The sequence below is a fragment of the Amphiura filiformis genome, unplaced genomic scaffold (assembly GCF_039555335.1).
Source record: "Amphiura filiformis unplaced genomic scaffold, Afil_fr2py scaffold_186, whole genome shotgun sequence".
Classification (NCBI taxonomy): Eukaryota; Metazoa; Echinodermata; class Ophiuroidea; order Amphilepidida; family Amphiuridae; genus Amphiura; species Amphiura filiformis.
The window spans coordinates 53,098-67,554 of NW_027305650.1; the positions used below are offsets into that span (position 1 = coordinate 53,098).

The 14,457-nt window shown below is 37.8% G+C and overlaps 1 protein-coding gene across 1 annotated transcript in view; it reads right to left on the reverse strand.

Moving 5' to 3' along the window:
* LOC140145259 (acyl-protein thioesterase 1-like) overlaps positions 1–14,457 on the reverse strand; it is a gene marked incomplete at its 3' end in the record, with an annotated part of 98,792 nt that overhangs the window by 52,771 nt on the left and 31,564 nt on the right. Inside the window, exon 2 of the mRNA XM_072167026.1 lies at positions 11,374–11,428. The remainder of the gene's footprint in view (positions 1–11,373; positions 11,429–14,457) is intronic.

Genomic DNA, 14,457 nt, shown 5'->3' on the forward strand with positions numbered 1-14,457 from the left:
CCCAACTCTCTCTAATACCCCACCCAGCCATCACTCTCTCTTATACTCCACCAGACACTCACTAGCTCTAAAAAAAACCCAGATTGGCGCACACTCTCTCTAATACCTCACCAGACCCTCACTCTCTCTTATAATCCACCAGACACTCACTCGCTCTAAAACACCACCAGGCTGGCCCAAACTCTCTCTAATACCCCACCAAGCCATCACTCTCTCTTATACTCCATCAGACCCTCACTCTCTCTGAAACACCACCAGACTGGAGAATACCCCTTTAATCCCAAAACATTGTGTCCCTTTAAGCGGTTAACCTCTTAACCCCCATTGTACGTCTTGGCGTATATTTGAAGCCTTCATCATTGCAAATACAGGTAGCTACCAAAATGCTACCTATTGCGATACACTGTGTTAACCGGACGTACCTATTTTGCTTTTTAAAGCATATGAACTTTGACCTCTGGGGTTGCGGCTAGCATAGCATACTTCTAGGGTCATAGGCCATCATTGTTCCAAGTATGAACCCTGAGGGCGCTATAGTAGTTGAGCTAGAGCTGTTTTAAATTTTACACATATTGCCCCCTGTAGCCCATGACCTTTGACCTTTGGGGTCGGGGGTAACCTAGGATGTATCTAGGGGTCATGGGCCATCATTGTACCAAGTATGGGCCCAGGGGCTACTTTAGTTCCTGAGCTAGAGGGGTGCAAAGGACTGATCTTGAGAAGGAGGAGGAGAAGGAGAAGCCGAAGACTAAACACAACAAATACAATATCTATGCCCCGTTTACACGGGCATAGATAAATTTAAGGAAATTGTACATAAAGGCTTTATGGTACTAGTTAGTTTCACACCTGTATATCCTAAACAAAGACAGATCTATAGCTGCATCTTTTAGCTCAGATTTAAGACGTCATTCATTGAATTCGTTCAACAAATCCCAAGAAAGGTGCAATTCCACAGGGACTACAAAAGTATATCTGTGGTACCCCGGTATTTGAATTCTTCTACACACTCGCTATGAAATGATCAATGTAATTTTTGCCAAAACTCACTACCATTCGCAAGATGCTGTGAGCTAACAAGTCGCAACAGTTTTAAATAGTTGATAATTAACCTTAACAGTACCACATACAACAAAATACTATGTGAGTTAAACACTAAGCATGCATGCATCTCACGTGATGCACTCACCCCAAGTGATATACACACACGGTTTCGTTGGCCGGGCCAGCGAAACACCCATGGCAACCGGTGGCCAACATAGTGCTTGGCACACAAGGGGTTCAAATTCCCGCTGAAACAAACAACTTCTTTGTTCATCTTCTCTCTTATTCCTACCTTCTTTCCCTTCTATTTCGTCCAAAGGCACTTGGACCGTTACTACCCCGTTAGGGTTTAAGACTAGAGGAACTTCAGTTCGATTCACACAATGACAACCTCCCATTTGAAAATCCCAATCCAAATTATGGGTACTTTAATTGCAATTTTGAAGAATATATCATGGTTTAATTCTCTATGCCTGACTTCCTGTATAAACTTCCTGTATATAGGTCTATATCTAATATCTTAGTAAATCACAGTGAATTGCATTCTACTGCACATGGGCAAATATAAACACAGCCAAATTAAAAAGTCACCACTAGTTCCATCCCCATTTAATCAAGAGTCTGACGAGTTTATGGCAAAATAATTCATATAATAATTTTCTATACATTCGTATAGAAAATTGTATAGAAAATTATTATATGAATTATTTTGCCATAAACTCATCAGACTCTGATTAAATGGGGATGGAACTAGTGGTGACTCTTTAATTTGGCTGTGTTTACATGATACCCATAGAAACAAACCCGAACTTTGTTGATGACAACGCTGCATTTTTGAGTAGCAACGAACATCTCCTCATTAATGTTGCACACAGAAGCATGCAAATCTTAACCCTAACACTGACCCATGCTTTTTGGTATCGGAAGTCAGAGAAGATCCGAATTTTTCAAGAAGAAGAAGAATTTTGACTTGGCACCCCGGATTCGAACCTTTGACCCCTCGCATGCCAAGCGAACGATCGCGGACCGGTAGCTGCTCGGGTTATTGCGGCCCGGCCAGCAATTCCGTCAGCATATCACACTTCGGGTGATTGCGTCATCGCAGACCCTGGGATGCATGCATGTTATGAATTTTTCATCGTGGTATTTTGTGGTTTTTACTGGTGTTAGGGGTAATGAAAACGTTTGGATCATAAAGTGCATCTATAAATGCTCAAGTGTCCGTGACACACATTGATGGCATGTTACACATGATGGGAACATTAATGGATATTTTATGGGTGATTTGCTGCTTGCATGATGCACTGCTGGGATGAATATTATGGTATTTTTTGCAGCATTGGTTAATTTTTATTTTGTTTAAAAATAAATGTTGTTTTTTTGGTTTAGATTTTAAAAGTTTTTTGTAATTTTGTTCTTTTTTCAACTATTTTAACACTCTGTAAAGAGACATTCGTAGATCAGCAAAGGACAAAAAATCTGTAAAATTATCTGTTTTAAAAATTGTTGATAATCGGGAAATATTTTAAAACCTAAACAAAAGCTTTTCAGAAATATTGATCAAATATGAAGACAATGGAAAGGTTAAGGCTGTCTTTAAGATGATGTCCCTCTTGGATTTGAATGTATAATTCCTTATGCCCGGTGGAAGAATTACGACTTTGTCTCTCATGTGTCCAGCAAATGTACTTAGTGTGCAATGTTTAGAGTAAATATTCTAAACATGAAATAAATTGACAATCGTGGCAAAGAGTGTGGTTTGGGATAGATGGAACTATGAATGCAATAAAAATCAAACAAAATTTCAATCATATGCAAAATATTGAAGATGTAAAATCTCATTATAAATCAAGCGAAAATTAGAGCAAAATCAAGGATATTTCTAATGATTCAATACAATACCAACAGGTACGAAGAAATTATAGTCTAAGCAGATCTGATTAATGTATATTTTTTGTGTTTTGACCATTTTGAACTATATTTTACTTGTTCTTAAATTCGCAACTTTCATTTTTCGTACATATACCAATATTATGCATTTAGAGAACATATTCGCACGTTTTTATTTTCACTGTAGCAGTTTTGAGCATGAAAGGCGTGAAAATTAAAACTCCGCGAAAATGTCCACTTTTGCAGCCTACATGAAGAATCAATTTGAAGCATCTTGCCAATGCTGGAAACATTACATCCATATAGATAGATGCCAGATAAAATGCGGTTGCTTCTTACAACGTATTTACTTATCTGCCTCCTGGCAGTGAACATTAACGTTTCCAAAGTGTTTGTATGTTTGAACATTGTAAAGCCCGTCCCTAGCTAAATTGATGCAGGGACTATATCTTGTGTGCAATGTTAAAGGGACCTTGAGAGATGACCAAAAAAATGGGAAATTTCAGGGCTTCAAGTCGGCCCTTGCAAAATATTTTGAATGAAAATTTAGGGCAAATATAGGACAGCAGAAGTCAAAGTCCTGAACATTGGCGAATAAGTAACAAATGCATGATGAGTACATTATGGACTGATATAGTCTATAAATATTATAACTAGGCAAAAATTAGAGGCCAGTAAAATCTACCCGCTGACCTGCTGAAAATATATGACAACTGCGTAATTTTTCAATTTTACATAAAATTCACCAGTGCAACTGCAAGTGAAAATAAATGTTAATTTTCTTAAATTTGGAAAAAATAAAGGAATTATAAGCTTTGGTTCACGGTTTGTTATGAACATCAGAAACCGGCTGTGAAGGAGGCTACATAGCGATGTTGTTGGAATGACATTGAATTTCGGAAAAAAACAACACTCGACCATGGAATTTAATTTTGTCAGTATATTAACGGTAAATCAAGTAAGTTTCTTCCACTCTGAAGACTTGGAAACGGTTGTTTGATTCCACTGACTATTTGCGATCGAAATTTACATAACACCAATGACAGAAATCATCAACAAAAATCGAATCAGGGACTTGTTTTCACTCGACTGTGAGTCGCATCATCCACCGGAAGTGACGTGGCACAGACCGGCAGAATATAGGAAAATATCAGAAGAGTTCCAAAATATAGGAAAAATTGGAAATAATATAGGGCTGCTTGAAGTCCTGAAATTTGTCAAGTCCCTCAAAAATAATTAATAAATACGAGGGGGTATCCAAAAGTTTTTGACATCACCCAAAAGCGAAGCAGCTATATCGATGAAATTTTGTCAGTGCAATTACTGGTCCTTCTCTACATTATGGTCCAAAAATGGTCTCATAAGTATGTTTACTTTTTTTACAGGTGGCGCTAGATGGGCAGTAGGCGCATAACCTGTAAAATGGTGAAAATTGAGGCACGCAGCCGTGATTAAGTTCCTGCATTTGAAGGGTTAGGCCTACAATGCTCAGAAAATCTATGATGAAATGAAAGCTATCTACGGTGATGATTGCTCATCATATGGCACTGTTGCTTTTTGTAAAAGGAATTTCCAAACTGGCCACATGTCCCTCACAGATGAGCCAAGAAGTGGGCGTCCATCACTTTCGGATGATGCGGCCACCGTGAAGAAATTCAAGAAAGTGGAGGATCTTATCATGAAAAGGTTATGCGCCTACATCTAGCGCCACCTGTAAAGAAAGTAAACATACTTGATGGATGTCCACTTCTTGGCTCATCTGTGAGGGACATGTGGCCAGTGTGTCATTTGCTATCTACTGAAGATAGCAATGTGTCATTTGCTATCTACAGAAGATAGCAATGTGTCATTTGCTATCTACTGAAGATAGCAATGTGTTATTTGCTATCTACAGAATATAGCAATGTAGCATTTGCTTTTTACAAGAGATGGCAATGTGTCACTTGCTATCTGCTGAAGATAGCAATGTGTCATTTGCTATCTACATGAGACAGCAATGTGTCATTTGCTATCTACTGAAGATAGCAATGTCATTTGCTATCTACAGAATATAGCAATGTAGCATTTGCTTTTTACAAGAGATGGCAATGTGTCATTTACTATCTACTGAAGATAGCAATGTGCCATTTGCTATCTACAATATAGCAATGTAGCATTTGCTTTTTACAAGAGATGGCAATGTGTCATTTGCTATCCACAGAATATAGCAATGTAGCATTTGCTTTTTACAAGAGATGGCAATGTGTCATTTGCTATCTACTGAAGAGAGCAATGTGTCACTTACTACATTTCATTTTGTATCTACATGAGAAACAATGTGTCATTTGCTATCTATTGAAGATAGCAATGTGTCATTTGCTATTTACAAAAGACAGCAATGTGTCATTTGCTATCTACTGAAGATAGCAATGTGTCATTTGTTATCTACTGAAGATAGCAATGTGTCATTTGCTATCTACAGGAGATAGTCATGTGTCAATTGCTATCTACTGAAGATAGCAATGTGTCATTTGCTCAGTGTTGGCATTATAGGGGCAAGGGGGACATCCCCCCAATTGGTTGATTTTGCCCCCCCCCCCCCTGAAATTCACCCCTGAATGTCCCCCTGCAATTCACATGGAAAAGAAAGATTAATCTATTTTTTATGGAAATGTTAAAATATGACTAAAACAGTTTAGCAGATACAGCATATTTACTGGGAGGACAGAACAGGGAAGGTGTTTCACTAAACTGAAAACTGATATTATTAATTGCGACACAAGAATAGGTATTCCTGTCAAGAAGAACTGTCATCACTCACTGTCATTTACTTGTAATTTTTTAAGACCCATTTTTGCATGCTCATCTATTATCACTAAACCTTCCATCAGGCAATGTACAAAAAGGCATGTTTGAGATATTATGAAAACTGGTGGGAAGGGGTGGTGGTGGCGTGTGGTCAATGTGGCTACATAGTCAACATCACCACCCCCAACTCTTCTAAAAAGGAGTACTTAGGCCTATATGTGACCATCCACCACAAATTGATGTAAAGTGTAATGTCTGTATTTTCATTTTTGAGATATTTGACAGGCAAATTCTCCTCAAAATAAGCTTTACAATGATATATTACATGTCCCTGCTGCTTGTTTGCAAAGTAATGAAAATCAGTGAAAGAGTTAAGAAATCCTTTGTTTTCTATTGATTCTGAGAAGTTTACTGGACCATAAAATTATCTCAAAACAAGCTATGCCAACATTGTAGTCCATTCATGGTGGATATTCACATATTATTCACTCAATTTTGAAATTGTACTAAAAATACACATACCCTGTGTGCAGAATTCCACTTCCACTAGGATCCACAACATGCTCATCTATCAGGGGAACAGTTCTTAAACCCCAATACATTTGTACATTCATTGAATGACCTTTGAAGATTTGGGTACAAAAAACTCGTACTCTGCAACTTGAGGTCAAATTTTGCACTATGATTATGTAATTGAGGTTATTGGACTATGCCATTGGGATGAGGCTCTTGTGGTGTTCTACCATGACACTAGCTACCAGTGCCAATTTAATCCAATCCAAATAGCATTAGACATGGGTGATTAGTAACAAAGCTAGCTACAAATCTACCAAAACACCTCACTGTTTGTGTAAAATATTGAAAAACCCTGCGGCTATTTTAATTACATAGTCCCATTTCAGCTGCATCTGTTACCAAAAGTGTCATCACTCTGATCAAGGTAGTCATAATAAATTTGTACAGCATGTAGAAATTTTAAGCATGATAAGTACCATGCTACGGCAAGCAAATCTAGTTATAGGAGTATGAAGAGGCAGTCAAAATTACTATTTGAAAATTTCACGATTTGACAAACACATCCAGGGGAGTGGTGGCGATGCTAGCACCCACTGCCAATCTGCAAAAATCATGCAAATTCATCAGCCTGCTTCAGCCTCTAAGGCCCTCCTGTAATTACCTACCATGGACTCACACCTTATATCAACATCATGTTACCATGAGCCATAACTTGACATCTCGCCATCATTTCTCCCATTATTGACATAATCAAAACAACAACAAAACAGGGGGGAAAAAGGACCGAATTTGAGTAAAAATGGTTAATTATCACTTCAAAACGCTGTACAAAAATCACTAGCATTCTGTTCTTAGTCTTACCCAGTTTATAAACTACTCAAAAATAAATGCATGTCAAACATCATGATTGAGGTCACCCATGCAGCACTCCATAAGTCACCAGAAGGTGGCTGGTGCACTAATGAGTCCAAATGGCATCCTGTTACAGGTATGAGTTATGTCGACACATGTATCAACATCATAATAAATTTATTTTGACAAATCTACACACAAAAAATGTGCTTTCGACGGCACTATAACGGCTAGGTCTTGAATCGCTACCAGTTCTTTCTTTGCATTCAAGTTTGAAGACAATCCATAAATCCTATAACCAAAAGGGTTATCCCTCCCTTCAACTCCAAATGTGTACAGGGTAAAAATGTAGTCTCATCTGTGATTGAACTGAGACATCACTTGGCACTTCAAATATTTTAAGACAGCTTATATGAGCACAAGTAATTATATAATGAGGACCTGACAACAGCAATACCACACTGATGCCTATCATTGCTGTCAGAATATCAGCATTCTATACCTAGTGTAGCAGAGTAAAATGCTCCCCATTTTGGACAACTTGCTTCGCAAATTTCAGCTTAGCAATTTTTTACAACATAGACATAATTATATGATGAACATCGCCTAAATAATATGTTTTCATTACAATTGCTATGCAAATGTTTCGTAGTAAAACGAAACTGTACGTTGATAATGTTCATGTTTATTGTGACAAATTAATCAATACCAATACAGTTTTAACATGAAATTACAAGTGGCATATAAACCAGAGTAAACACTCCAGACATACCTGCCTATGCAGGGACTTGAACCCCAGACCTCTCGCTTGCGGGGTGCGCGCTCTAACCACTGAGCTACACAGACTGTCCTTAATAAACAGAACTCAAGTCTGGCAACTTATAGATGTGAGCATTCAGGGTAATCAATATAAACTCATCCCAAAAAGAAAGTATCCAGTTTGATTTTGGTCTATAAGTCAAAGATGGGGTCTTAAATCAAGACCTACCAAAAGTATGTTACAGATAAACTTATTGCGTACATTTTGATACCTCATTTGTCCAAATCGATGCAGAATTGATGACACAATGACCTTTTGAATGCACCTACCAGGATTTTAAAGTTGCAGTAATTCCTATTGATGTCGCTTTCCTGCCTCTCAAGATTCTTCATAAAGGTACACCATATCAGAGACGGACTAAGACTGTTCGACTTCACTTCATGTGTTTTATTGAATACAGATACTCTTTTACTCATTCCTCAATGTTTTACCCTTCACACTTCACTGTCAATATCTGGTATGTCCTCCTGCTGTCCATCAATGACTGCCAGACATCTATGCACATGCTCGCAGTAAAACAAAATGAATATTGAGTAGCAGGACCAAATCAATAGCAATTACTGCAACTTTTATAATTGAGGTAATTGCATTCAAATAGTCATTGTGTCATTAATCTCTCCATCGATTTTGACAAATGAGGTATCAAACTGTGCGGCATAAATTTATCTATAACATACTTTTGGTAGGTCTTGATTTAACACCCCTTCTTTGACTTATGGACCAAAATTAAACTGGATACTTTCTTTTTGGGATGAGTTTATCTCTAATGGAAACAGATCAATGAAGCCCTATAACGTAACTAGTTTTGCTTTGGAGCTGATCCCGTCCATAAAGCGCTCCACAGACTCCCGAGTATTAGACGCACAATATTGTATGTAACATATCTACGTTATTTAATCTATTGCCATTCTATTTCCAGTAATGTTTAAGTTCTAACGAATGTTTGATGACGAAAAATCGATAATATGTTATGTCCATAATATCTAGCAGAAATATATTATCGATTTTACGTCATCAAACATTTGTTACAGAACTTACACATTACTGGAAATAGAATGGCAATAGATTAAATAACGTAGATATTTTACATACAATATTTTACGTACAATAAAAAGTCTGGCATACTGCTTAATGGGCCAAAATTATAACACTGATGCTTTTTAAGAGCAAAGGACTTACTTCGATAATTTGATTTGCTCCCTGAAAACACAATGCATCTTCATCCGAGTTGTCTTGAGTATTATGATGATTATGGAATTGAACACTTAATCAAATGTGTGCATGACGTAAGCATGCATCAACTCTCCAACATGAAATTGAAATATTTTGCAAAATGCATGAAGTGCCCCAGTTTGAGTGTGCATGAAGAGTGCTTTCAGTGCCCTCAAGGTTTGGTGTTTTATTATTTTCTGGTAAACCACAGGGTGATTTAGAAAAATGTTATGTTGATTTAAATGTGAAAATGCATAGGGTAGGGGTCTCATAGCGACATCAAATGAGACTGCAAATTCAATAAGTGGGTCCGCAAAACTACCCAACAATTGAATGGTCAAGTAAATTACATCTATGACAGTGTCCGCCCACTAATGTCGCTAGTTTGCCATGTCAAAATGACAAAATACTGTTCTCTATGTCGAAAATGATTGGGAACCCCTAAGTATAGACCACTTGACATCATTGTTTATCAACAATGGCTAGGGACTGGTCTATCAATATGCTTGAATGAACCGTTACACTGTTCAATGGCTTTCTTGTACTATATGAAATGTGAGGGGCGATTTAAAATGCACATGCCCTGAGCAAATTACGATGTGTATGCACACTGCAGGGAAAAGAACAATAGAAATTGCCATAATTTGTGTCCATACTGCCAGGCAATGACGTCACATGTCAAGTGGTCTATACCATCGACATACATGTATGGTCTGTGTCCACAGTCAGTTGTTAATCAAGGCTAAACTCTAACTGTACCGTATCTCTTCCATTAAGCGCCCATGCCCCTATAAGAGCCCGCCCACATAACAAACAAACTGTGATATTAACTGCCCATACAAATCTGGATCATGGTCTGAAACATATGACACACTGATGATGATAATGATGGTTGAATATATTGGGCCTTTTTTACATATTATAGGCCTAAACAATGTAAAAAATAAGCGCCCCACCCAAAATGACTTTAAAGTGCCCTGGGTGATTAATGGAATGAATATGGTATGCTCTGTGCAACATTGTGCATCATTCCAGCGTAACATACATATGCACACAATTTTTTTTTGTATGCTATTATTTGCACGTACAACAGAATTTCTTTTGAGGCATTGAAGCTATGTTGAACTTGAACGCAATACATGGATCTTGGGTTTATCTTCCATCCCATAAGGTAACAGGCATATTGCATAACAATTGATACCGTACATAGCTCAAGGGTTAAAACATCTCCATTGTTAGTGTTACTGCAATATGCATATTGTATATCGATTAAAGGAATTTTGATCAAATTGACTTCCGGAGAACAAACCCAGGATTTACATATTTTGATCACAATACGAACACAAACTCTAGACATATCGACTACTCACTGCCAGAAGTGGGTAAAAGAACAATAGCTGCCATGTGTAGCTGTCATGTGTAGGTGAGTACAATAACTGGGGCCGGGAAATCGCCAAATGTTCACAGTGCAGCAGAGGTAGCGAGCACAAAAAATCAAGGGTCCAATTTAATTTTTCTGGACCCTTTGGTATGTGCAAAACCAACATTTAAGGGGTCCGATGAGAATTTAAGGAGTCCATCTGTCCGAAATTCTAAACTTCAGAACTTGTCAAATATTCCAGTGAAATTATTAGTGTTGTTGAACTATGGTGATTCAAAAGATTTACTGATCTTTTATTTTTTATATTTTTAATTGATGATTTATGCCTCCGTGCATCATGAAATTAAGGAGTCCATGCATTTTTTATCGGACCCTTTGGTCACTTTCAACTTGAGATTTAAGGAGTCCAAAATGGGCAAAATCAAAAAATAAGGAGTCCCTGGACGCGCAAACTCTTTAAATGAGACCCCTGCAGTGCAGCCACTACACTAACTCACTTCTGGCATCAACAGTCGATATGCATATTTCAAACATTACCTTCACATCAGCAGTATGAAAAGCAACACATGATCAAAATGATGAGTTCAAAGAAATTCATGTGAAGATCGTTTCGAAATTGGACTCGAAGAGAGCCGATTCAGACTTGCCTTGTGAACACTATGATAAATCCACTACAATCTCAATTTCAAAGTCTTAGAATAAATGTTAAGGGCATGCATCACCTGAAGGTTTATTAGTTTTAAGGTTAGAGTGATTGTCCAAATTAAAGTGTGTGTGTTAGAGGATGAAATTACAGACAAAATAGGACAAGACAAGTTTATGATTATGATCTTGTGAAATGTGTAAATTCTTAGTTTCCGAAATCACATACCTCTCTGGAAGAAATTAAATACCCGCTTGGGTGACCCTCTTGAGCACAACTCTGTCTATAAAACAAAAATTAAAAACATAATAGAGGGGTGATTTATTGAATATCACATGTATACCTGATGTTCACTGTCCTTATATAACTCAAAATGGTCTCACTTCAAAAATCAATGGCAAAGTTCAGTAATCTCCATTCACTAGACATTGCTCACACACTGACCTCATAGTGTGAAGTATGAGTTTTTGATCCCAGCATATGTACATCATTGCATAAATGCATAAATATACATATCATATATGGAGTTCTAGAACTTTGTCCCCACACATTTGCTTGATTGAGATCAACACCACCAGTGAGGATTTGATATTTTATGCACTTTGGTGTTGTTACTGCTGAAGTCAATACCTAGCAAGTTTTCCACTGTCGAGAATCAAACCCAGTACCTCTTGCACCAGAAGCGAGTATTCTAACCATGGAGCCACGCTCTCCCTATAAACTGTAATAAAATGTTTCTACCGTATTTCGTCAAATAGTCGCCCCCCTCAAATAAATGCCCCACCACTTTTTTCAACCAAGGTGTTTCAAAAATGCTGATATTTCCATGCTATCTTGTGTAGTAAGCTTACCAAGTTGCCCACATGGTCGATAATAGCATCAATAATTGGCAAAAGTCTGGATTGGAAACCCGGAAGTGAACCAGAAGTCAGTGTTTCTAGTTCATAGTTCATCATTTTAGCGTGAGTTTTAAGTTTACCTAATGATTTTAACGGGAATTATCATTCTAAAATGACCTTGAATAAACGCCCACACTTTGGAAAATGGAACGCCCCCCTGTGCGTTTATTTGACGAAATACGGTGTATGTTTTCAATCTTGCCAAAGCCCACTATACATAGGGTATATTGCTGATCCATGGATTATCCTTTTCTGATGCATTGTGGGATAGAAAGGGGGCAAATTAGCGATCTATTTGCCCCCTTTTCTATCCCACAATGCACCAGAAAAGGATAATCCATGGATCAGCAATATACCCTATGTAATGATGTATGGCAACCTGGAACCCAGAAGGTACAAAGGTCTGGTTTATGTTTTCAGGGTCACATTTTGGACCGGTAGTTTTGGTGAAAACAGACCATTTAACTTTAAATGGTCTATGGTGAAAATGACAGGCACTAAGACCCTTGTAGATTTACCATTAATAGCTACATGTAGCTAGCTACAATGTACATGTACATTGTAGCTATTAATGGCAAATCTACAATGTTCAATCTACAATTATAACTGTGTATCAATAATACACATGTATGTACCTGCACAGACAATGCCATCAGTGCATGCGTTTTGCACTATTTATGTTCGGACTGATTACTGGGATTGTTTCCCTCATTGGCTGTGTGCTCGAGATCCTTGTACGTAATAGTAGACAGACATTGGAACTATTTAGCCATTTCAGAGTAGAACTTGAGCTTGACTGATGGTGCTATTTGAAATTGCAAATTACTAATTTAAATTCCCAGACATGTCTGAGCTAAACCGGTCCCATCAAAATCATTTAAGCTCAGTTTTAATATATTTATATCTAGTTCAAAATCCCAGTATTTAGTTAAAGGGGCATGCAGTGATATTCTGCAAAAATTGCTTGCCTACATGTATGTCTGCTCCAAGAAGTGATCCATGAGCATCTCAATATCTACATGTAGATGATGATACCCATGATTTGCATTTAACTAGATTGGTCTTAAATGGTTATTCTGACATGAGAAGGGTTATATTCGACACTCCTGCCCCTGGGCTGCTGACCTCATTTGCATTTTAATTACCTGTGCAGGAGACATTTTACTGTTTCACAGAAATCTTTCAGGGTAGTCTTACTATTGGGATCATATTCATTCCCCAAAACAAGGACACGTTGAAGAAAGACTCAATTCTCCAAGTTACAAATGAATGAATCAATTCCAAACACACCAGATCCCAATTTTGTTGCATTCTACACATGTAGTAAAAGACTCAATTCATCTTTAAGTTACAGATGAACGTATCAATTTCAACCACATCCCATCCCAATTTCGTTGCATTCTACACATGTACTAGTAAGTACTGCCCCAGTTTAAATAGTGACAAATTTTAAAAGCACTGCATGTATCAGATATCCACACAAGCAGTAAACTTTTTCTTAAGAATGAGTTAAAAATGAAGGATAAGTCAATCAAATTATCATTTATATTCACCGTATTCACCTCGCCTGTTATTTACATTTTTACTGCCATATTATCTGGGTGTAAAGTATGTGGCATTAACCTTTATTTCTTACATGTATTTTCATAATATATTCAACAGTTTCGCCACAGTAACATACTTAATTTTAGGACATGTCTCCCCCTTTCAAAATACGTTACGCCTGAGCAAGGTTGAAATTAAGCGGAAGACGGGAGCCGTTTGGCCCCCAGAAACTCTGCAATGGCACCTGGTTCCATCTCATTTGTAGTTGACCAGGGGACACTTTTCTCACAAAACTGGCCCCCTGGATAGTGAACCAAAAAGTATCAAATTCAAAGCAACTAGTGCTTGTTTAATTTAAAAAAAGATATGCTATAGACATAGTGGCTAGATGTACTGGTACGACATAGACTTAAGTGATGTATTCCTCCGAGACAAAACCTTTGCTTAGCTGAAGCGACAATAATATTATTGATGTCCACTTGCCCCTATGCATCACTTTGAGGCCTGTCTACAACATCTGATAACTATTACTGTTTACAAAATGGCAGATTATTGCCATCAGAAAATGTTAAAGCACATGTATGTACAAGGTATAGCAGGTATTTTCTATCCAAAATCATCGGCCTAAATAGATAACTTAACGATAACATTTATTATAATTATGCACCTGTCAATTGCAATCCCCGGGATCCAGGCAATAGCGGGGACCTAGCCGGGACTTAGCCTGGGATGTAACAGCTCATTGGGTCCCCGCACTGCCAGGACTTATACGGGGATGTAATGCATCTCGAAAGGGCCAGGGATCTACCTTAGACGTTATAAAAGAGTCGTCTCAACTGTGCAGGGTCGTAAGTGAGGTAAACCCTGA